A 22,027-nucleotide genomic window follows, 5' to 3' on the forward strand; every position below is an offset into this window, starting at 1 on the left:
TCTCAAATCAACGTCTGGACTGCCGCAAAAAAACTGACCGTTGTCGACAGGATTCGAACCTGTGCGGGGAGACCCCAATGGATTTCTAGTCCATCGCCTTGACCGCTCGGCCACAACAACCACCTTTGACCGTGGAACTACATACTTGAAAGACATACGTCTTCCAAGTCCTACGCCACACGTCTTTCAAGTAGGATGTGCACAACAACGGCCACGCTGGATTGTAAATGCGGTAGCTTCATGACTTTGGTGAGAAAGCTTGTGGTTTTGGTTTTCCTGAGTACCGCCGATGACTGATGCGTCTGACAAATGCTAGTTTTGCAGTTCCGCACAGCTGCGGTTGAAGCTAGCTGGCTGACATTAGCTTGCTTGTTTGCATGAACAGTAACACACACAGCTGATGATTTTGCCACCGCAAAGAGCTGATCAGTACATGGTTAGTAAAATGTTATCTTCATTCCAAACATTCAGCACAATATTTAAAGTGGGACTGGGTGTCTTTATGAAGAAGTAGCGTGTCCAATCCCAGTTTCATGTAAGAAGGTATAGGTATGAAGTGATGAGAACTCAAAGCCTGTGTGAACAGTGTCTTTCCACAGCAAACGGTAGCAGCGAGGCCGATGAAGAATGCACCTGGCCTGACATTGTAAGCATTTGCAGAAAGAGCGGAGAACGTTTTTAGTGTAAAAGAGCACGCAGCCCACATGCTTGAACAGCACTGCGAGTGGCAACTGCGATGGCCGGGAATCGAACCCAGGTCAACTGCTTGGAAGGCAGCTATGCTCGCCACTATACCACCATCGCTGTGAAAGACTGCAAGATCACCGATTCATTGTCTGGCTTATAAAGCTTTTCAGGACAATTAACAAGGTGGGCATTGAGATTACTCGCTTGTCAGGTTCTAAACTGGTCAAAAGGTGGATCACTAAAAAGACTAGTGCTTTCATGCAACTGCACATTTAATCTCATCAGCTAAGCTTCTTTGCTACTCAAGTGTGGCCTCTCACGCATTTAAAGTCTTGCGTGATTTTTAGCACCTTGAGAGTCGCAATGGTCACGCGAGTTCTTCATGTCACAGCAGACAAGGTGCGAATAGGTGTGAATCTGTCTTGGGACGAATCTGGGACGAGGACGTCTTTGGCTCCTCTTTCAAGTGATTGGACTTTGGCAAAAAGGTTTTACGCTTAATTTAAAAATGAGAGCAAGTGTCTGTGTCCCGAATACAAAGTGGGAGCTGGTTCCAGAGAGGAGCCTGAAAAGCGATGGCTCTGCCTTCCATTGTACTTTTAAATCCCCTCGGAAGCCAGCAGTCGGAGAGCAAAGCACTCTGTTGGGATGATATGGCACTGTGAGATCTTGTAGACAAAATTAGTGGTGATTATTCAAGACCTTGTGTGTGAGGGAAAGTATTTGGATTTTTATTTGGGATGTAATTGGGAGCCAATGAAGAGAGAAGTCCATATGGGGTAAAAATACTCTCTCCTTCCAGTCCCTGACTGTGCTCTGGATGCAGCGTTTTGGAAAATAGTGTAATGGACTTTCAGGAAGCTTTTAGGACACTGTGAAAATACTGAATTTGAATAGTGGAGGCTAGAAGTAGTGAATGTATCCTTCCTCTCTATCATTAGATGGAGAGAGTGTACAAAGGCCGGCATAGTGGGTCTGTGGCCACTCTTGCTTGCGCTTTTGCGTGTCCGTCAGCCAGCTGTGGAGAAGAGCAAAGTTTTTACATGCAAAGAGCTGTAGTGAAAAGCAGTGTTCCAAACAATGAAATGTGTCCACTCTTTGTGCTTTTCATGCAGTGATGTTTGAAGCTATTTCTGCTGTTGTCCCATTCCCGGTGAAATCCGCTGTCCCTCCAATCCCGATCCTCTTGCAAAGCAATCAGCATTTGTCAAACGCATCAGTGGTACTCAGACAGGATCCTGGACGACTACACTGGGGCACGTCTGGGGTGGCTAAGAGACCAATTGAAGGATGCCATGTTTACTGAATATGTGCCTAATTTTGTCAGGACATAGCTGGGTCCATTGCTTCTGCGTGCTTTATTTTCACAAGCAAAGGCCTGGCTCTTTCTCCTGGCACCTTCTCAGGAGATCTCCATGCCGTGGCTTCTTCTCAAATCAACGTCTGGACTGCCGCAAAAAAACTGACCGTTGTCGACAGGATTCGAACCTGTGCGGGGAGACCCCAATGGATTTCTAGTCCATCGCCTTGACCGCTCGGCCACAACAACCACATTTGGCCGTGGAACTACATACTTGAAAGACATACGTCTTCCAAGTCCTACGCCACACGTCTTTCAAGTAGGATGTGCACAACAACGGCCACGCTGGATTGTAAATGCGGTAGCTTCATGACTTTGGTGAGAAAGCTTGTGGTTTTGGTTTTCCTGAGTACCGCCGATGACTGATGCGTCTGACAAATGCTAGTTTTGCAGTTCCGCACAGCTGCGGTTGAAGCTAGCTGGCTGACATTAGCTTGCTTGTTTGCATGAACAGTAACACACACAGCTGATGATTTTGCCACCGCAAAGAGCTGATCAGTACATGGTTCGTAAAATGTTATCTTCATTCCAAACATTCAGCACAATATTTAAAGTGGGACTGGGTGTCTTTATGAAGAAGTAGCGTGTCCAATCCCAGTTTCATGTAAGAAGGTATAGGTATGAAGTGATGAGAACTCAAAGCCTGTGTGAACAGTGTCTTTCCACAGCAAACGGTAGCAGCGAGGCCGATGAATAATGCACCTGGCCTGACATTGTAAGCATTTGCAGAAAGAGCGGAGAACGTTTTTAGTGTAAAAGAGCACGCAGCCCACATGCTTGAACAGCACTGCGAGGGGCAACTGCGATGGCCGGGAATCGAACCCGGGTCAACTGCTTGGAAAGCAGCTATGCTCGCCACTATACCACCATCGCTGTGAAAGACTGCAAGATCACCGATTCATTGTCTGGCTTATAAAGCTTTTCAGGACAATTAACAAGGTGGGCATTGAGATTACTCGCTTGTCAGGTTCTAAACTGGTCAAAAGGTGGATCACTAAAAAGACTAGTGCTTTCATGCAACTGCACATTTAATCTCATCAGCTAAGCTTCTTTGCTACTCAAGTGTGGCCTCTCACGCATTTAAAGTCTTGCGTGATTTTTAGCACCTTGAGAGTCGCAATGGTCACGCGAGTTCTTCATGTCACAGCAGATAAGGTGCGAATAGGTGTGAATCTGTCTTGGGACAAATCTGGGACGAGGACGTCTTTGGCTCCTCTTTCAAGTGATTGGACTTTGGCAAAAAGGTTTTACGCTTAATTAAAAAATGAGAGCAAGTGTCTGTGTCCCGAATACAAAGTGGGAGCTGGTTCCACAGAGAGGAGCCTGAAAAGCGATGGCTCTGCCTTCCATTGTACTTTTAAATCCCCTCGGAAGCCAGCAGTCGGAGAGCAAAGCACTCTGTTGGGATGATATGGCACTGTGAGATCTTGTAGACAAAATTGGTGGTGATTATTCAAGACCTTGTGTGTGAGGGAAAGTATTTGGATTTTTATTTGGGATGTAATTGGGAGCCAATGAAGAGAGAAGTCCATATGGGGTAAAAATACTCTCTCCTTCCAGTCCCTGACTGTGCTCTGGATGCAGCGTTTTGGAAAATAGTGTAAAGGCCTTTCAGGAAGCTTTTAGGACACTGTGAAAATACTGAATTTGAATAGTGGAGGCTAGAAGTAGTGAATGTATCTTTCCTCTCTATCATTAGATGGAGAGAGTGTACAAAGGCCGGCATAGTGGGTCTGTGGCCACTCTTGCTTGCGCTTTTGCGTGTCCGTCAGCCAGCTGTGGAGAAGAGCAAAGTTTTTACATGCAAAGAGCTGTAGTGAAAAGCAGTGTTCCAAACAATGAAATGTGTCCACTCTTTGTGCTTTTCATGCAGTGATGTTTGAAGCTATTTCTGCTGTTGTCCCATTCCCGGTGAAATCCGCTGTCCCTCCAATCCCGATCCCAGTCCTCTTGCAAAGCAATCAGCATTTGTCAGACGCATCAGTCATCGGCGGTACTCAGACAGGATCCTGGACGACTACACGGGGGCACGTCTGGGGTGGCTAAGAGACCAATTGAAGGATGCCATGTTTACTGAATATGTGCCTAATTTTGTGAGGACATAGCTGGGTCCATTGCTTCTGCGTGCTCTATTTTCACAAGCAAAGGCCTGGCTCTTTCTCCTGGCACCTTCTCAGGTGATCTCCATGCCGTGGCTTCTTCTCAAATCAACGTCTGGACTGCCGCAAAACAGCTGACCGTTGTCGACAGGATTCGAACCTGTGCGGGGGGACCCCAATGGATTTCGAGTCCATCGCCTTGACCGCTCGGCCACAACAACCACATTTGGCCGTGGAACTACATACTTGAAAGACATACGTCTTCCAAGTCCTACGCCACACGTCTTTCAAGTAGGATGTGCACAACAACGGCCACGCTGGATTGTAAATGCGGTAGCTTCATGACTTTGGTGAGAAAGCTTGTGGTTTTGCAGTTCCGTGAGATGGGTGCAGCACAGCTGCGGTTGAAGCTAGCTGGCTGACATTAGCTTGCTTGTTTGCATGAACAGTAACACACACAGCTGATGATTTTGCCACCGCAGAGAGCTGATCAGTACATGGTTAGTAAAATGTTATCTTCATTCCAAACATTCAGCACAATATTTAAAGTGGGACTGGGTGTCTTTATGAAGAAGTAGCGTGTCCAATCCCAGTTTCATGTAAGAAGGTATAGGTATGAAGTGATGAGAACTCAAAGCCTGTGTGAAGAGTGTGTTTCCACAGCAAACGGTAGCAGCGAGGCCGATGAAGAATGCACCTGGCCTGACATTGTAAGCATTTGCAGAAAGAGCGGAGAACGTTTTTAGTGTAAAAGAGTACGCAGCCCACATGCTTGAACAGCACTGCGAGTGGCAACTGCGATGGCCGGGAATCGAACCCGGGTCAACTGCTTGGAAGGCAGCTATGCTCGCCACTATACCACCATCGCTGTGAAAGACTGCACGATCACCGGTTCATTGTCTGGCTTATAAAGCTTTTCAGGACAATTAACAAGGTGGGCATTGAGATTACTCGCTTGTCAGGTTCTAAACTGGTCAAAAGGTGGATCACTAAAAAGACTAGTGCTTTCATGCAACTGCACATTTAATCTCATCAGCTAAGCTTCTTTGCTACTCAAGTGTGGCCTCTCACACATTTAAAGTCTTGCGTGATTTTTAGCACCTTGAGAGTCGCAATGGTCACGCGAGTTCTTCATGTCACAGCAGACAAGGTGCGAATAGGTGTGAATCTGTCTTGGGACGAATCTGGGACGAGGACGTCTTTGGCTCCTCTTTCAAGTGATTGGACTTTGGCAAAAAGGTTTTACGCTTAATTAAAAAATGAGAGCAAGTGTCTATGTCCCGAATACAAAGTGGGAGCTGGTTCCACAGAGAGGAGCCTAAAAAGCGATGGCTCTGCCTTCCATTGTACTTTTAAATCCCCTCGGAAGCCAGCAGTCGGAGAGAAAAGCACTCTGTTGGGATGATATGGCACTGTGAGATCTTGTAGACAAAATTGGTGGTGATTATTCAAGACCTTGTGTGTGAGGGAAAGTATTTGGATTTTTATTTGGGATGTAATTGGGAGCCAATGAAGAGAGAAGTCCATATGGGGGAAAAATACTCTCTCCTTGCAGTCCCTGACTGTGCTCTGGATGCAGCGTTTTGGAAACTAGTGGAAGCTTTTAGGACACTGTGAAAATACTGAATTTGAATAGTGGAGGCTAGAAGTAGTGAATGTATCCTTCCTCTCTATCATTAGATGGAGAGAGTGTACAAAGGCCGGTGTCGGATTATAATATTATTTTATGCCATGTTAGACCCCTAATTAAAGATTGTGAATTATTATGTAGTTTTAGTTTGCATTATGCTCCTTAATTAGAAGAAGGTGATAACTATTACATTTGGTAAACTGATTTGCATTACATTAGACTGCTGATTTATTGTGAATGAATGATATTGTTTTATGATGCATTATACTGTGAGTTATAAGAAATACTGTTCCAGAAAGTCATCGCCTTATTTGTCTGGTTAGAAGAGAACAGAGCATACTGCCCCATCTCAGCAGGAGCAGATAAACAGGGAGCCAAGGTCGTAGCTTAGGCGCTGTGTGAGAGAAAGAATGTGAATGTTTAGGCTTTTATGATTAGGTAGGGCCCACTAGAGGCTATAAGAGTTTGATCAAGGCTCCACCATTTTGAGATCTGATGCTGTCTGCTGTATGGTGTCCATCTCCCACACGTGTGTTCATTAAATCATCGTTTGACTTGACCCGGCCGGACCAGTGTGGTTATTTTTGGTTTTCCTCTTGTATCCATCCCCAATATTTGAATCCGTAACAGTTTTGGGGGCTCGTCCTGTGGTATTGGGGTGGACGTTTTGGAGGCTTGGACGGTCCGAGATGGTCAGACGGGCAGACATTATCCGGCAATCGAACTGAGTGGACCGGCGCCTTTATAAAAGAGGTAGGCACAGGCCTGTTGATTTTATCCGAAGTGTGCTGAATTGGACGATAAAATTAAATGTCTATTCAGTAAAAGTTGCCGGTGAGTGTCTGTTTTGATTTTGATGAAAAATCTCATGAGTGTTGAAACTTGAAGTAAGGTTACAAGTAAAAATACTGGGTTAGAGTCCCAAGGTAAAGGAAAATAATACTGGGTTAGAGTCCCAGGTAGTTTGATAGGGAATTGGTCATTTTGTGAGTTAGAGTCTCCATTGGTCTAAGGATTGCATCTGTGTTGGCCATGTTGCAAGTTAGAGTCTCCATTGTCCATAACGTTGCATCTGCGTCAGTCATACTCTTGTTTTAGAGGGTTGACGGCGGTTTAAAAGTATTATAAATTTTGTGAGAACGGTGGTTAGAGTCAACTAAGAGGCGCATAGCCCGGAGGTTACGCTCCCTCCTGGCCGCGGACGCGCGACCTTGACCTGTCGGCGAACAGGTTTAGTTCAGTTTGGCTTGACTGTGGGGTACAGGGCATCCTGGAATAAGCTAGGAGTTAGAGTGTCCTTACCGTGTTGAACGGTATCTGCGCTTTTTTGGACACTTTAAATTGAGTTAGGGATTTTAGAGATGAGGCCAGATACAGTTAGAGTCTGATACTGGTTAATTGATTACAAAAAAGTTGGACTTTCTTCGGTTGGACCCATTATCTTAAATTTGTCAAAATTGTGTAGGCGCTAAAACTTTCAGGCCTGAGAGTGATTGTAAATATAAGACGTCTTTGTAATATAATAGAGAGTTGAGTGTGAAACGAGGCTGTGTGTGACGACAGCGCGCTGCGAGCTATTTTTAGATAGTGTGTGAACATGCAAATGAGGTGGCCGCTGTGAAGCCCACAGAGGACTTCTTGTTTAGCGTGTTATTGAATTTTATAATTATGATTTGCAAATAATGATACATGCCTGTAATTAAAACGCTGATTTTGCTGATTATAATATTATAAATAAAGTTTTGAATGACTACGGTGAATGTTTAATGTTTGGCTTGGTTTTGATATAGGAGAGATGGCTTTGCAGCTGCTGGGGGTAAGTGACCGGAAATATGCATGCCCATAAAAGGCAACTGCCTGACTGTGTGAACTATGCACCAAGAGAGAGAGAGAGTAAAATCTAGGCAGATGAACCAAATGGATGTTTTAAGAAAAATAGTAAATGAATGTTTTAGTCTCTTAATACAGGTGGATTTCTCTCAACCTGCAGACCTGAGTACTCCAGCAAAAGGATAGATTAACAAAATTGGGACGACAGACAGGCCAAGCTCTGGCTTAAAATTTTACAGCTTGAACTCTCACTTTGTCCCTACCCGAAAAAGAAGCTTAAAGGACATCTTCTCCTCCAGTTATCGGTTACCATTACTGGAGATTTTCAGGCAAGTTTTTCACTGAATTGCTTTTGGCACCATGTGTCCCTGAATCTCACAAGCAAGCTCTAATTCCTGGCTGAAGACATGGAATGCTGTTATTTAAGGTGGGAAATCAAAATTTGCGAAACAAAATTAAAAACACACACAATTAGAGAAATGCCTTGTTTGAGAAAAAAAGTTAAAATAACCCACCCTCAAACGCACACACACGCAATGAAGAAACAGCTTACATTCATGAACACGTGAAAATTTTTCAGCAAGGCTAAAGCAGCGAAACTTAACATACACCTGTTGTTAAATGATAACGTTTATCCACTACTAACAAATAAACTCTCTGGGTTGCAGGACAACAACTTGACTTCAAAAAGAAAGACACTGGTATGACCAACCAGTGATGAAACAACAAATTTAGTGGTTAAAAGAGTCAAATTGTGACATGTTTTCTTCTGATTGATTAATGCAAGTGATTACTGAATGAAATTTAAAAAAAATTGAGTTATTAAACATGATCTGAAGGATTTTAACATGTACTTGTGTTGTCCTGTCAACTTGGTGGGTTAGGAGTTGATTATATAGTGAGAAAAAACAAAAAAAAGGGGGGAGAGAAGGCTGACACAGGACCTGGCCCGGTGTTTCTCCCCTCTCTGAATAACATAGCCAAAACAACATCATTTTCCTGTTCGTCTGTTTTTGTTTTGTTTTTGTTTTTTCTCTTTATGCTTAGTTACAGGCTGCTTTGTCGGCCCGGAAAGCCGAGGCTGACCTGGACTCCTGCTCTCCCCTCTACCATCTTTGCTCTCCCTTCTACCATCTTTGATGTGACCCTGACCAAATGCTACAGCAGCTGGACCCACAACAACAGCCTGAGAATGTCAACAGTGCTGCAGGAAAAAGATCTCATGCAGCAGAGACGGAGAGCGTTAAATCCAAGGCCCGTTTAACTACACGGGGGAGATTTCTAGACAGCTTCAGCTGACAGAGTTGTGATGAGACGCCTATTAAGCCCGGATGAAAAGTGAGGCCGAGCAATGCTGACCTTAACAATTCTGCATTAAAACTGTGCAGGACAGTGACGGACCAACACGGATGATCGGGCAGCAAAAAGGGCGTGCCAGAGACACGAGGAGTAACTGAGGTCAGAAGGCACCTCAGATTGGACAAAAGCAGCAGAAGAACATAAGCTGAAGGCACAGGTGTCAGGGCTCAGCCAGGAGCTGACCTCTGAGAAGAGACGAACAGCAGAGCGGCAGAAGGCCATGGAGCAAAGCAAGGAAAACATCAATAAACTTCAATCTGACGTGTACGGAAAAGACTCTGAGGTTTCTGCCCTCAGTGAGAGCTCAAGACATTAGAGCAGAAACTGAGCATGGCTCAGGAGGAGCTGGCTGCTAATTGAACCCATCAGTCAGGCTTAGAGTCCCAGATACAGGACTTTAAATCAGGCCGGAGCTTGCTGGAGCAGGAGGTTGCCAAATCTGACGAGAAGCTCCAACAGCAGGAGCAAACCCTGAAGGAGCTACAGAAGCAAAAGGGTCAAGTTAAAGAGGAGCTGGACAAGGAGAAGATGCAGGACACTGGAGAAAAGGACTGCCTCAATTGGGGCCAGAACCAGTATGGACAGAACTTTGGGCAGCAGCACCAATGGACACAAACGGACTGAAAAGGGGGAGGGCAGGACCCCAGGGCACGCGCTTCAGGCCGTGGTTTACCCAGAACACCAGAACAGGAAAGTGATGAACACAAACACAAACACACAAAAACACACACATCTACATACACTGACTCAGAATCAAGAGAAACATACATATGAACACATATCCACTCGTTGATTGACTGAGAAATGACACACACACACGCACACAAATCGAAATGCTGATTCAATTCACTGAGAAGTGATCCACACACACACACATACACATGTTTGTGCAATGAAGAGTGATACACACACGCTGATGCAATGAAGAATGCTTTACTAACAAATGCTATGCTGATACGCAAAATGCTGCACACAAACGTCCAAATACAGAATTTGTTACAACAATAAGAAGCCATTGATTGTTTATTGGTTAAATGCATTTCATGTCACCCAGAGGGCATTTGTGTAGATTTAGGGGACAGGGTCTAGAGCAGTTTGGTTATGAAAACAATGTCTGTGAGTGATGTCTGTTTATGGCTCAACGCCTCGACTGAATTGTTTACTGTGCTTCCCACAGCTTGATAAGGAGCAGTGGTACAGACTGAAAATGATGAATTAACGGTGTGAGCCTTATCTCGGAGCGCCACATTTTTGTGATTGAGATTTAATTGAAGGAGGAACACACTTGAAAAAGAAAAAAAAGAAAGAAAAGGGGGCCAGCCCTTGGATTTACGTAAGCATCCCACGTGTATTTAACACAATTGCCTCAGGCTTTAAAGATCTGTACAAAATTCAACAGGAAATCATAGCTTCCCTGTATTTCCTACATTGTTGGCATGCTGGTGAGTGGTGTTGCTCCACAGTAAGAAGGTCCTGGGTGCAAGTCCACAGTCTGGTTAGTTTGCAGTGATTTCTCTCTGGGTATTCTGGTTTCCTGCCACAGTGAAAAGTCATGCAGCTGTTAGAGCTAGGTTAATTGATGATTCTAAATTATCTGTGAATGTAAGTGTAAATGATTGTTTGTGTCTAGGTGATAGACTGGTGACCTGTCCGGGGTGCACCCTGCCTCGTAACCTATCACTTCAGGGTTATTTCCCAGCCCTCCTGCAATCAGGATAAAGATAGGAGGATGGTAGTTGTTGTAGACCCATTCAATTTTTATGGTAACCAGAATCTAGACTTTGTTGAACCGTAGGCAATATGAAGACAACATGTAGTATTTAAGGGACCAAGTAGAATTTGGATAAAAGTTATTGAATAGTGTTGAAATAAAATGACAGAATTGTGAAGGATTAAAATATTCCAGGAGCTCAACTTACTCCATCTGAACATGTTTTAATCGTGTTTTATGAACTCAAAATGCACAGGTTTACTGAATATGAAAAGGTTGTGTTGATTTAACTCAGTTGTTTAAGTTTCTACCAAAGCAAAACATTTGTGTGCAACCAGTGTCCACTATTGAATCAAATAAGTCCAACATGTTTTTTGTCAGTGCAAAAAGAAGTTACGGTACCTGTATTCCTACACAATATTGTCCCGGGACGGAGAAAAACTTTCTGGTGAAGTTTTGGTTGATTTTGGGTTTTGCTTAACACTAGGTTGATTTTATCAGTGAGGTTTGGATTGCTTTCTTTCTCTAAGAGAGAGAAAGATGGTTTTATGCTTGGACATGTTTCCAACGGGCCCCAGTATTTGTTATTATATGAGTATTTTATTGGTTACGTTTGTTTTTGCTTTTGTTACAGTGCACTGAAATAAGAACATCTGAGAGGAGTGATCCACCGGTGGTGATATTTTGGTATTTTGTGAGTTCCTGATTTAACAAATCAGCTCTTTAATCCAGGCCTGAGAGATTGAATTTTAAAGCGCTATAAAACATGATTACAAGAAAACAGTTGCAAAGTATTTTTCTCCATGATTATAATGGGCTTGGGAGAAATTCACTTATATGGGACATTGATCACATTAGAAGTCCTGAGGCTAAAAGGATTGCAGCGAGTCAATCCAGTCCAAAAAACAAGGAACTGTTTTTCCTTTAAAATGATGATGTCATCTTGCTGGTGATGGAGGCTCGAATAGGTTGCGTGTGAGACTCCATTATCAGCAATATCTGGTATGAATGTGTGTGAATGTATGCATGTGACTGGACTGTGATGGACTGACGACTAAGAGTTTTAACTGACTTGATACTGAGACAAAAACGGTACCGATTTTAGGATTAGTAAATGTCCACAAACAATTCACCCAGCCTGTAAAAGAAGGGTGCACAGCAAATCCAGCATGTCCAAATTAACACTGTCAGATTTGATTTCAACACTTTTAAAGTGTCTATATGGGTCCACACCAGAGAGTGTTAATTTAACTCTTTTTGGAGAGTTGGTACGTTAACTCTGATTTAGTGTTAAACACCAAATCTGTCTGGAGTTGATAATTTAACACTTGGTGTTAAGAGTTTATATATTAACTCTCAAAGAGTATTTTAGTTTAACTACATAAGAGTTATCTTCTAATTAATTCTAAAAAGCGGGAATTTTACTGTTCTGAACTTCTAGAAATTTATTTTGGAAATAAACATTTACTAAAAGACGTAATGGTTTTTGAAAAACATTTATTCTGAACTGTGCACCACAATTTCAAAACATTTTCTGAAAGATGTAACAGTGTACATGTTCTCACTTTCATTAGAATTTCCTTTATCAAAAGGTCTGACATAGGTGAGCTGGTAAATGCAAATAACAGCATTCTCATCACTTATTTCAATAAATACAAAATACAATATGCATGTCCTTCATTCATCACTTTGTGGAACTTCAACGCACTTCTGCTCTCCCCCATATTCCATCTTCACAAGCATATCCTATGTGGAGATTGAATAAAAATTAGTTGACACTAATTAATGGCACAAATCAATTGCAGCACAGTAAAAAACTGGAGGAATCTAAGTGCTAACGTAGAACTCAGTCGGGACTCGGGACATCTGCTACTGCTGTTTGCTCGTTTTTTATGGGAGATCGTTTTCAGGCTTCAATTAGCACCATTATATCAACATTTCACATTCTAGACATTGTTTTAAGTGTATTTGACCAAGAAATTTGACTGAAAATTCACATGCAAGCTTTTTTTCCAAGGCTGTGGTATTTGCCCGCAAACAATACCTTTCAGCTAGCTAAAACAGAATATTATGCTATCACCGAGCAACATGGCTAATGCCTTTCACACAGCTTTGTCTCAACTCCAAAGAGCCACAGAAGTAAAAGCTAATAACAATAATTGAAACAATCTTTGAAAACATGACTTACCAAGCATGGCAAACAACTCAAATATGTAGAGCAAAATGTTCTGAAACGGCTTCACTTCAGCTTCGATCGGAGCCGTGCTGGGGGCGGAGTCTGTGAATTTACTCTATTGGTGTCATAGCCCCTGTAGGAGTTCAGAGTTAAGAGGTCAAGAGTTAATGTTTCCATTGTAACACCTCCAGATTTGAAATAGAAACACTCATTTTTAACACTCGATTTTAACTACTATCATTTTACACCTCGGAGTTACATTAAAAGAATGTGACTCTACTTAGAGTAAAATTAACTCTAAGACTACTAACACCAAAACATTTAACACTTTTGAATTTGCTGTGTGGATGTTTTGTCTCACTTTGTTTTGTTTTTGCAGGAACAGAAGGATGACAGAGACTAAAGGGGGAGGCTGTAGCTTCACATGAGTGTGAACTGCAGACTTAACCCTTTGGTTGCTAATTTTGAGTTACTGATGTTAAGAAAATTGTGTTTTATTAATTGTGTTTCGATTAATGTATCACATTATATTGTTGGGAATGTTAAATGCTAAAGTGAAGAGAAGCTTTGATTTCACTCATGACTGAACATGTTATTATTAACCATAGCAGGCCACTGTAAAAAAGTCAATTAACTTTGATAGAAAAAAAAAAGCAAAAAAAACTCTATTGATGTCTATGAATAACAGGGGAATGATAGACTTGTCACATTCAAAATAGAGATATGTAATGACAAACACTGGTCCACGTCATTTAGGTTCTCCATTGAAATAGTTAGTAATTTAGAAAAGTAGGATAGAACCGACAGGGGCATGTGCTGAGATGTGGTGCTGCACCAGAACAAGAGCAAAATAAAGAAAAATTATTGTGTTTAGTTTTGATAAAGTAAAATTAAAATGTACCATTACACTCAGAGGATCAATATGAAATTCAATATATGCTAATTTTGTATGAAGTACGTAACTGATAACTGTTCTGTCCTGAGCTTTTGTTTTTACAGCACCCACTTGACCACACCAACAGTTTCTCACCACCAAAAGGGGGTACTTGCAAAGAATAGGGAGGAATATCATCAGAAGTGGGAAAGGTAAGCCCCGATGGGGGTGATAACATCATTCATTTCACGTATGGTCAAATTCTTAAAATTTGACCCCTAACATGAAAAATTCTTCAAACATTTAGAGACAGAGTGGAGTTCTAGATAAACATAATGTAGCAAACCACATAGGGATGGAGCGTTGGAGTCAATAAGATGGTGAAAAAAACACGCAGGAAAAATGTTGATCATGTTGATTATGTTTATTCCAGTGTGCAGGGATTGGCTAATCTGACCAGGAAATGTTATAAAATGGATTGTCGGAACAATCAGCGTTAAAGTCACCTTTGACAGTCCAGACTGTACATCTTGTACATTGGACATCTTCAGGGCGGAAAAGGGTTGGTGTGACCAAGGTGTGGTTTGGCTTGTTGTATGTATATTTCAAGATGATATGGCTCTGGATGGACCAGTTACCAGGGCATGGAAGGAGGACAGACTTATTAAATGAGGAGAAGGAATTTTCTGGGATTGAAGATCCTCTGGGTGAGTAGTTGACTAAAAGCATGCATAAAATAAAAGCTATCTTTTGTTATTGATTGGTAATAGATTGATAATTGGCCACATTTACAGCTGTATTGACTTGTTGTGGACGTACTCTACTGCATGTTTAAACACTCTAATTAGCAGATTGAAAATAGTGACATTAAAGGAAGAATATGCAGCGCCACCCTGTCAGATGCCAGTGCCGGTGGGGCTCAGTGATGAATCAGGTGAGCTGGATTCATGGCTGAATCAAAACATAGATGCCCCTGCTGTGGTCAGTAAGGGATGAAAAGGGGGAAATAAAATTGAAAAGAGGCATTTATAAATGTTTATGTGTGAAGTTTATAAACGGGATAAAAAGGGGGTGTTTTACTGTTATTTTAGCATCAGCATTATTGTTACATCAGAATCATATAACAAGCATTGCATTAAACATTTATTGAAGCTATTGACATTACATTAACATTTGTATTACAGTGATTGTTATAACCTCATGTTAATCTTCTATTTACAGGTGTCAAAAGTAGTCAATAAGTTCATGTTGAAGTGAAGTTCATAATAATACAGGTTTTGTTTGTAGACAATTGTGAAGACGCAGGCTCTGGGCGGAGCCCGGAGTTGAATAGATCTAACTTGACAAGTAAATTGATTTCATTCCCTAACACAGGATAACAAGATTGGAGCAACGACACTGGATAGGAGAAAGTCTGATACTTTCTAAGATATGAGGTCACTAACCTGTTCTTTTAATTTTCTAGCTTCGTTGAATTGACACATGTTAGAATTAGAAATGGCTAATTTGTTTTTGATGTATTTTATTAGAATGAGTGGTTTTAATCATTTTTATACATACCTTGCAAATGTGCTTATAATGAGTTGGCACTCGGTCTTTTGAAGGTCATAAGCTTCGTTCGGCGATAGTCCGGACTGATAAAGTGTAGGAAATGCCTTGAGTGCAGCGGGCTAAATGCAAACACGCTTACACACACATACACTAAATTAGGATAAGTCCTTGGGACATTCTGAATGTTCTAAACCAATTCTGAACCACCAAAAGATCAGTAGACAACAACATTAGATTGTTAGAGCTAGGAAGAGAGGTGTTTTGGTTTTCTGTCTCTTACAGAGAAAGGAACAGACACCAGACGAGGTCACAGATATACGAGGATCCTTCGCAGCAGAGATAGACATGGTGACTGCTGAAACATCAACTGGGTTCAAGTGTCATGGCATTTTGGGCTCCAGCTAGTCACCTCAAAAGGATGGATCCCATAAACACAGCAATAACCATGAAGGGGTTGGTGGAAATCCAGGAACACCAGACCAACGAGGTTCGAGAGGCTCTTGGGTGAAAGGGGGACACGTTCCTGTTCCTTTTGCTGGGGAACACAGCGGTGACCCCAGAATACACAGATCATTGTTTGAAATCGGGGCAGAATAATCCCCTGATCTGTGCAACGACTGAAGGGTTGTCTAACCCCTGAGGTTGAAGGAAACAAGAGCAGAGGATCACCTGACTGGAAGACACTGGTGCCTACAGCCATAAAATAAAGGTTAAAAGCTCCTCGGACAGAGGTTCTAGTCTGAGTACGTTTGGAGGGTATAAGGTAGCACCGAAATAAAGCTGTGGGAGAACTGGGGAGTGATGGGAGTATCATCTGTACCTACTGTTGTTGTTGTAATAATAGTTTTTCTTGCATCTGAACTGCGCAAAAACAGAGGTCATTTCACATATGGTTCACCCAACAGGGGGACAAAGGGCCTCAGGAGTAAGAAGAAATGAACCCGGCAACACTGGATTGCAGGGTGTAAGTGAGCTCTTTAAGTCTAAAGAGCTCATCAGGGGGAATTGTCGGATTATAATATTATTTTATGCCATGTTAGACCCCTAACTAAAGATTGTGAATTATTATGTAGTTTTAGTTTGCATTATGCTCCTGAATTAGAAGAAGGTGATAACTATTACATTTGGTAAACTGATTTGCATTACATTAGACTGCTGATTTATTGTGAATGAATGATATTGTTTTATGATGCATTATACTGCTGAGTTATAAGAAATACTGTTCCAGAAAGTCATCGCCTTATTTGTCTGGTTAGAAGAGAACAGAGCATACTGCCCCATCTCAGCAGGAGCAGATAAACAGGGAGCCAAGGTCGTAGCTTAGGCGCTGTGTGTGAGAAAGAATGTGAATGTTTAGGCTTTTATGATTAGGTAGGGCCCACTAGAGGCTATAAGAGTTTGATCAAGGCTCCACCATTTTGAGATCTGATGCTGTCTGCTGTATGGTGTCCATCTCCCACGCGTGTGTTCATTAAATCATCGTTTGACTTGACCCGGCCGGACCAGTGTGGTTATTTGTATCCATCCCCAATATTTGAATCCGTAACACCGGCATAGTGGGTCTGTGGCCACTCTTGCTTGCGCTTTTGCGTGTCCGTCAGCCAGCTGTGGAGAAGAGCAAAGTTTTTACATGCAAAGAGCTGTAGTGAAAAGCAGTGTTCCAAACAATGAAATGTGTCCACTCTTTGTGCTTTTCATGCAGTGATGTTTGAAGCTATTTCTGCTGTTGTCCCATTCCCGGTGAAATCCGCTGTCCCTCCAATCCCGATCCTCTTGCAAAGCAATCAGCATTTGTCAGACGCATCAGTCATCGGCGGTACTCAGACAGGATCCTGGACGACTACACGGGGGCACGTCTGGGGTGGCTAAGAGACCAATTGAAGGATGCCATGTTTACTGAATATGTGCCTAATTTTGTCAGGACATAGCTGGTCCATTGCTTCTGCGTGCTCTATTTTCACAAGCAAAGGCCTGGCTCTTTCTCCTGGCACCTTCTCAGGTGATCTCCATGCCGTGGCTTCTTCTCAAATCAACGTCTGGACTGCCGCAAAACAGCTGACCGTTGTCGCCAGGATTCGAACCTGTGCGGGGAGACCCCAATGGATTTCTAGTCCATCGCCTTGACCGCTCGGCCACAACAACCACATTTGGCCGTGGAACTACATACTTGAAAGACATATGTCTTCCAAGTCCTACGCCACACGTCTTTCAAGTAGGATGTGCACAACAACGGCCACGCTGGATTGTAAATGCGGTAGCTGCATGACTTTGGTGCGAAAGCTTGTGGTTTTGCAGTTCCGTGAGATGGGTGCAGCACAGCTGCGGTTGAAGCTAGCTGGCTGACATTAGCTTGCTTGTTTGCATGAACAGTAACACACACAGCTGATGATTTTGCCACCGCAAAGAGCTGATCAGTACATGGTTAGTAAAATGTTATCTTCATTCCAAACATTCAGCACAATATTTAAAGTGGGACTGGGTGTCTTTATGAAGAAGTAGCGTGTCGAATCCCAGTTTCATGTAAGAAGGTATAGGTATGAAGTGATGAGAACTCAAAGCCTGTGTGAACAGTGTGTTTCCACAGCAAACGGTAGCAGCGAGGCCGATGAAGAATGCACCTGGCCTGACATTGTAAGCATTTGCAGAAAGAGCGGAGAACGTTTTTAGTGTAAAAGAGCACGCAGCCCACATGCTTGAACAGCACTGCGAGTGGAAACTGCGATGGCCGGGAATCGAACCCAGGTTAACTGCTTGGAAGGCAGCTATGCTCGCCACTATACCAGCATCGCTGTGAAAGACTGCAAGATCACCGATTCATTGTCTGGCTCATAAAGCTTTTCAGGACAATTAACAAGGTGGGCATTGTGATTACTCGCTTGTCAGGTTCTAAACTGGTCAAAAGGTGGATCACTAAAAAGACTAGTGCTTTCATGCAACTGCACATTTAATCTCATCAGCAAAGCTTCTTTGCCACTCAAGTGTGGCCTCTCACGCATTTAAACTCTTGCGTGATTTTTAGCACCTTGAGAGTCGCAATGGTCACGCGAGTTCTTCACGTCACAGCAGACAAGGTGCGAAAAGGTGTGAATCTGTCTTGGGACGAATCTGGGACGAGGACGTCTTTGGCTCCTCTTTCAAGTTATTGGACGTTGGCAAAAAGGTTTTACGCTTAATTAAAAAATGAGAGCAAGTGTCTGTGTCCCGAATACAAAGTGGGAGCTGGTTCTACAGAGAGGGCCCTGAAAAGTGATGGCTCTGCCTTCCATTGCACTTTTAAATCCTTTCGGAAGCCAGCAGTCTGAGAGCAAAGCACTCTGTTGGGATGATATGGCACTGTGAGATCTTGTAGACAAAATTGGTGGTGATTATTCAAGACCTTGTGTGTGAGGGAAAGTATTTGGATTTTTATTTGGGATGTAATTGGGAGCCAATGAAGAGAGAAGTCCATATGGGGGAAAAATACTCTCTCCTTCCAGTCCCTGACTGTGCTCTGGATGCAGCGTTTTGGAAAATAGTGTAAAGGCCTTTCAGGAAGCTTTTAGGACACTGTGAAAATACTGAATTTGAATAGTGGAGGCTAGAAGTAGTGAATGTATCCTTCCTCTCTATCATTAGATGGAGAGAGTGTACAAAGGCCGGCATAGTGGGTCTGTGGCCACTCTTGCTTGCGCTTTTGCATGTCCGTCAGCCAGCTGTGGAGAAGAGCAAAGTTTTTTACATGTGTGGCCCGGTCATGGGGACTGACACAGGACACAGGAAATACTATTTTGTGGGCTTTTTTATTCTCCGACTGTACTCGGAGGAGCACAGTTTTAATTCTGTAGTTTTGAGTGAAACGGCAAAATTTAACTATTCCACTGGCTCAGCCTAAAACTGCCTTTCAGGGTCTGAGACAACAGTAACTATCATATGTACATGTTAAATTCAAACAGTATAGACAACAGTAGTGACCTGTCAAGAAACAAATACAACAAAAAAGAGAAAACAAAACAAATAAACACATTGTTTACATCCCACAACTTCACAGGTCAACTGGCAATAAAGTGCACTGTAAAGTCTCTTTTAAACATACAGTTCTATGGGAGAACATCATGAACTCACTTCGGTTTCTCCACACAGCTACTGTGCTAGGACAAGTACACACGCAGGAATCACACAGCAAGTGATCTCCCCTCTGAATCAAACAGAAACATACAGAGTTATGCAAAGTGAATAACAGTATAAACTTAACAACTTTGAAATCTGTTAGGACACTGTAACTACTCACGCCAACCCGCTCTTCAGTCCCTTTCACAGCACGTGACCATTAAACATGCACCCGTCGCGCGTTAAGAACTCTACAGAAATGGTCACAAACATGGAGTCATTGCTAAAGAAACTTAGCTAATTACAGTCTACTACAACACTGGTGACAATATTTTGCAGTATGCTACACTTTTTTAGCACATTTACCTCTTGTGTAGCTAGCCACAGAATATTTTGCAGTCTCTAACTCTCCAGTGCTCCCGCTCACAGCGCTCAGTGTGTGATGCAAACTTGAGTGCATGCGTGCTCTGGCTTACAGTTTCTCTTAAAGGGACAGTGTACCCCCAAAATGCGAGGTCTAGTCATCACCATGACAACTCTACAACAAACCTCTGGTAGACAGGCAATCAGTCAAAAACACAATCCCCTCTTTTTAAACCCTTTCCATGCGTAGTATTAGTTCACTTGGCTACATTCTCCCCTGCTACGAGTCAACGTCCTCGGTGACCCCCTGCTCATTCACCATTCCCCTGAGTTTGGTGGTGTAGAGAACCATACCGGCTAACACCTGGGAGAGTACATCTGGACTGAAGGATACTGCATTGGATGCTGACCTAGGTAGATTAAATGGGTTTGTGTGGACCCCTGCAGTTTCTCTCCTACTCCTGTGTGTAGCAGGTGTGGGTGGACCTGCCTCTGCTTTCTCTTTTTTTCCTTTCCTAGGAGCTGGAACAGGTTTTGCCACCGGTTCTTCACTGGAGAATCCAATGCTGGAGATGCTCCTGATGCACTAATAACCAGTCCAGTTTGTCATCCTTTACTTCTTCCCGGCCCAACAATGCATCAATGGGTAGATGTGGGTGGACCCCAAACAGCAGGTAATGGGGAGAATACCCTGTGGTCGAGTGCGGCGTGACATTGTAAGCATACACCAGCTCTGACAGATGCTCGGGCCAGCGCCGCTTCTTCTCAGGGGGAAGCGTACGCAGGAGGTTGTGCAAAGTCCTGTTGAACCTCTCACAATGTGGGTTACCCTGAGGGTGGTGGGGTGTTGTACGAGTTTTCTTGACTGCATACAGTTTGCATAGCTCAGCAATCACTGCACTTTCAAAATTCCTGCCCTGGTCTGAGTGCAGGCGCTCTGGTACCCCATATTTCATGAACCACTCTTTCAGGATAATCTTAGCTGTGGTATCTGCTTTTTGATCTCGTGTGGTGATCTACATGCCGTGGCTTCTTCTCAAATCAACGTCTGGACTGCCGCAAAACAGCTGACCGTTGTCGACAGGATTCGAACCTGTGCGGGGAGACCCCAATGGATTTCTAGTCCATCGCCTTGACCGCTCGGCCACAACAACCACATTTGGCCGCGGAGCTACATACTTGAAAGACATACGTCTTCCCAGTCCTACGCCACACGCCTTTCAAGTAGGATGTGCACAACAACGGCCACGCTGGATTGTAAATGCGGTAGCTGTATGACTTTGGTGCGAAAGCTTGTGGTTTTGCAGTTCCGTGAGATGGGTGCAGCACAGCTGCGGTTGAAGCTAGCTGGCTGACATTCGCTTGCTTGTTTGCATGAACAGTAACACACACAGCTGATGATTTTGCCACCGCAAAGAGCTGATCAGTACATGGTTAGTAAAATGTTATCTTCATTCCAAACATTCAGCACAATATTTAAAGTGGGACTGGGTGTCTTTATGAAGAAGTAGCGTGTCCAATCCCAGTTTCATGTAAGAAGGTATAGGTATGAAGTGATGAGAACTCAAAGCCTGTGTGAAGAGTGTCTTTCCACAGCAAGCGGTAGCAGCGAGGCCGATGAAGAATGCACCTGGCCTGACATTGTAAGCATTTGCAGAAAGAGCGGAGAACGTTTTTAGTGTAAAAGAGCACGCAGCCCACATGCTTGAACAGCACTGCGAGTGGCAACTGCGATGGCCGGGAAACGAACCCGGGTCAACTGCTTGGAAGGCAGCTATGCTCGCCACTATACCACCATCGCTGTGAAAGACTGCAACATCTCTGATTCATTGTGCGGATTATAAAGCTTTTCAGGACAATTAACAAGGTGGGCATTGAGATTACTCGCTTGCCAGGTTCTAAACTGGTCAAAAGGTGGATCACTAAAAAGACTAGTGCTTTCATGCAACTGCACATTTAATCTTATCAGCTAAGCTTCTTTGCTACTCAAGTGTGGCCTGTCACGCATTTAAACTCTTGCGTGATTTTTAGCACCTTGAGAGTCGCAATGGTCACGCGAGTTCTTCACGTCTCAGCAGACAAGGTGCGAAAAGGTGTGAATCTGTCTTGGGACGAATCTGGGACGAGGACGTCTTTGGCTCCTCTTTCAAGTTATTGGATTTTGGCAAAAAGGTTTTACGCTTAATTAAAAAATGAGAGCAAGTGTCTGTGTCCTGAATACAAAGTGTGAGCTGGTTCCACAGAGAGGAGCCTAAAAAGCGATGGCTCTGCCTTCCATTGTACTTTTAAATCCCCTCGGAA

At 43.2% G+C, this 22,027-nt stretch overlaps 1 long non-coding RNA gene and 9 other non-coding genes across 10 annotated transcripts; all 10 read right to left on the reverse strand.

The window, feature by feature from the left end:
• Window positions 1-38: 38 nt before the first annotated feature.
• On the reverse strand, window positions 39-120 carry trnas-aga (transfer RNA serine (anticodon AGA)). Its single transcript has one exon. It is a non-coding gene; the product is annotated as a tRNA-Ser (tRNA).
• Window positions 121-732: 612 nt separating this feature from the next.
• Window positions 733-804, reverse strand: trnag-ucc (transfer RNA glycine (anticodon UCC)). Its single transcript has one exon. It is a non-coding gene; the product is annotated as a tRNA-Gly (tRNA).
• A 1,350-nt stretch (window positions 805-2,154) lies between these two features.
• Window positions 2,155-2,236, reverse strand: trnas-aga (transfer RNA serine (anticodon AGA)). Its single transcript has one exon. It is a non-coding gene; the product is annotated as a tRNA-Ser (tRNA).
• Window positions 2,237-2,848: 612 nt separating this feature from the next.
• Window positions 2,849-2,920, reverse strand: trnag-ucc (transfer RNA glycine (anticodon UCC)). The gene has a single exon. It is a non-coding gene; the product is annotated as a tRNA-Gly (tRNA).
• Window positions 2,921-4,285: 1,365 nt separating this feature from the next.
• Window positions 4,286-4,367, reverse strand: trnas-cga (transfer RNA serine (anticodon CGA)). The gene has a single exon. It is a non-coding gene; the product is annotated as a tRNA-Ser (tRNA).
• Window positions 4,368-4,942: 575 nt separating this feature from the next.
• trnag-ucc (transfer RNA glycine (anticodon UCC)) lies at window positions 4,943-5,014 on the reverse strand. Its single transcript has one exon. It is a non-coding gene; the product is annotated as a tRNA-Gly (tRNA).
• A 12,323-nt stretch (window positions 5,015-17,337) lies between these two features.
• On the reverse strand, window positions 17,338-17,419 carry trnas-aga (transfer RNA serine (anticodon AGA)). Its single transcript has one exon. It is a non-coding gene; the product is annotated as a tRNA-Ser (tRNA).
• Window positions 17,420-19,005: 1,586 nt separating this feature from the next.
• LOC146511181 (uncharacterized) lies at window positions 19,006-20,288 on the reverse strand. Its single transcript, XR_014876141.1, has 3 exons — window positions 19,730-20,288; window positions 19,379-19,614; window positions 19,006-19,228 (listed from the first exon to the last, which is right to left on the reverse strand). It is a non-coding gene; the product is annotated as an uncharacterized LOC146511181 (long non-coding RNA).
• A 510-nt stretch (window positions 20,289-20,798) lies between these two features.
• On the reverse strand, window positions 20,799-20,880 carry trnas-aga (transfer RNA serine (anticodon AGA)). The gene has a single exon. It is a non-coding gene; the product is annotated as a tRNA-Ser (tRNA).
• Window positions 20,881-21,455: 575 nt separating this feature from the next.
• On the reverse strand, window positions 21,456-21,527 carry trnag-ucc (transfer RNA glycine (anticodon UCC)). The gene has a single exon. It is a non-coding gene; the product is annotated as a tRNA-Gly (tRNA).
• Between the last annotated feature and the right edge of the window lie 500 nt (window positions 21,528-22,027).

This window comes from Neolamprologus multifasciatus, chromosome 9, assembly GCF_963576455.1.
Source record: "Neolamprologus multifasciatus chromosome 9, fNeoMul1.2, whole genome shotgun sequence".
NCBI classification, from domain to species: domain Eukaryota; kingdom Metazoa; phylum Chordata; class Actinopteri; order Cichliformes; family Cichlidae; genus Neolamprologus; species Neolamprologus multifasciatus.